Source organism: Vespula pensylvanica, chromosome 9 (assembly GCF_014466175.1).
Source record: "Vespula pensylvanica isolate Volc-1 chromosome 9, ASM1446617v1, whole genome shotgun sequence".
Classification (NCBI taxonomy): domain Eukaryota; kingdom Metazoa; phylum Arthropoda; class Insecta; order Hymenoptera; family Vespidae; genus Vespula; species Vespula pensylvanica.
Window position 1 is genome coordinate 3,740,862 of NC_057693.1, and position 2,236 is coordinate 3,743,097.

Here is a 2,236-nt window from a genome sequence, read left to right on the forward strand (position 1 = left end):
CACGGTCCATCGCTAATTTCATCCCGCCTCCGGCCCTTTTCCCTTTCCTTCGCGATGTTTAGAAAGGAACAGTGAGTAAGAGGGGAGAGAACAAAAAAAAAAGGGAAAGAAAGGGGGAGATTCGCTCTCGGCTGCTGGTTTTAGATCGAGCATCGTCGTCTCGGTCCCAAGTTTCGGGTCCTCTTAACGCGCTATAACTCAATCGGACGATGAGCTACGAGCCACGCCCACAACACGCCTTTTCCTATAACTTTTGGACTTTCCTCAGAGGATGCCGAAAAAGGAATATGAATCTTTTGGAGTCGGTTTTACGAAAATTCGAGGGAAAGACATAGAATACGAAAGTTACGAGACTCGATAGATAGTACACGTTCGTATTTCCTTTTTCTCTTTTTTTTTCTTCCTTTTTCTTTTCTCTTGGGGAAAAATAAACGATAAACGATCATATATATTCTGTAACTTTGTAGGACGCGTTCGAACGAGCCACCTGTACAATGTCGTTTCTCTATCGAGAGAAACGATGAGTGAATGAAAGAGAGAGAAAAAGAGAGAGAGAAAAGCTACCGAAGCAGAGACCTGCTCGTCCGTCAGGAACGAAAAACAAATCCAATTTAAATTCCGCGCCACGAGCTTCGTACTTATCCGGAATAAGATGGACTGAACGTCGTCGTTCCTTTCTACACGAACGATACAAGTTCGATTTATGCGAGAAAACTGTTTAAGGATAGACCTTAGGAGAATTAAAGCCGTGACGAAGGGAAAACCGAAAACGATGCTTCGACGGACAACACAGAACACGATTCCTTCAAGGTTTTACTCTTTCAAACTCTCGTAAATCACTGTTCAATTTTCTTGCTTTATCGTCATCTCTCTCTCTCTCTCTCTCTCTCTCTCTCTCTCTCTCTCTCTCTCTCTCTCTCTCTCTCTCTCTCTTTCTCTCTATCTATCTATCGAACTATAGTACAAAGCAAATCTACTTTAACAATAAGAATATTATTATACTCATACCTTCGAATTAGTTATATATCGTTCAGTTATCTCCATTTCTCTTTCTCTATCTTTCTCTCTCCAAGTTTTCTTCGTCCTCAACAACTTTCATCCACCATAGACTTCGTTACGGCTTTACGATTGTGTTAATTTCGAACATTCGAAAAAAATGTCACGTCATTCCTGAGCGTAGGTACTTTATGATGGAGATATTTCAAGTTAGTCATAACTTACATACGTCACCTCATATGGACGGAGGCACTCGAGCGTTGCGCGTTACTACGTAGAATGGGATACGGGTCTCCATGAATCATAGGCAACGTCCTCGACGATGAACTTAGTTCGACCGTACATATTGTTTGTTTATACGAGAACGCCTATAACTTCTTTCGTTGTTATTCGGCGAAACTAAAATACAAATGAAATTGTATTTATATACGACTACGTAAGTTAAGTACCTATGTATGTTTATTTATAAATTATTTATTACCAGAAGTACGTCGATAACTATTTCAATATTTTGCCTTGTTTTTTTTTCTTTTTTTTTTTTTTTTTTTTTACTCGTTACCAATAAAATTATGAAATTGACATGCGCTTAAGACAAAAGAAATAAATGGACCTACTATCCAGGGAAAATTTTTATCACGAGTGACTAGGTATGTATCTCTCGACGAAGTATTACGATAGATAACGAAATACGAGAGAAATCGATTGTGAGCCATAAAGTCGAGTAGGGTCTCACCTTCTCTTTCACCCACCCAACGTCGAGTATCGAAGTCTCTTTTTTCTTTCTCTTTTTCTTCTTCTTCTTCTTCTTCTTCTTCTTCTTCGTCTTCTTCTTTCTCCCGTATCGTAAGCTTTCGCGAAAGGGTCAGGGAGTTTACTTCGATGCCGCATCGTGATATATACCCGTCGGTCGGTGTAGCTACGATGCGAAAGAGAGAAGGAGGATGTAAGAAAAAGAAGGAGAAGAGGGGAGGAACGAGTATTGGTCTGTTAGAAAGAAAGAGAAAGATATAAAGAAAAAAAGAAAGAAAGAAAGAGAGAAAAAAAGAAAGAGAGAGAAAGAGAGAAACAGAGAGAGAAAGAGAGAGAAAGAGAGAGAGAGAGGGGCAAAAAGGGCGCAGTCCAGGCTCGCACGGGCGTAGGTTTGTTTTAACAAGGCATTTAAAGCGTACTCGGTAAACATTCGAGGAGAAATATTGGTTGTTTATGGCGCGGTGATTTATCACCTCGCGCGCGCCCGCGC

General features: G+C 40.4%; 1 long non-coding RNA gene across 1 annotated transcript; it reads right to left on the reverse strand.

Annotated features, from left to right (window-relative positions):
• Positions 1–1,017: 1,017 nt before the first annotated feature.
• On the reverse strand, positions 1,018–1,973 carry LOC122632115. The gene is made up of 3 exons (XR_006327812.1): positions 1,730–1,973; positions 1,222–1,395; positions 1,018–1,120 (listed from the first exon to the last, which is right to left on the reverse strand). It is a non-coding gene; the product is annotated as an uncharacterized LOC122632115 (long non-coding RNA).
• Between the last annotated feature and the right edge of the window lie 263 nt (positions 1,974–2,236).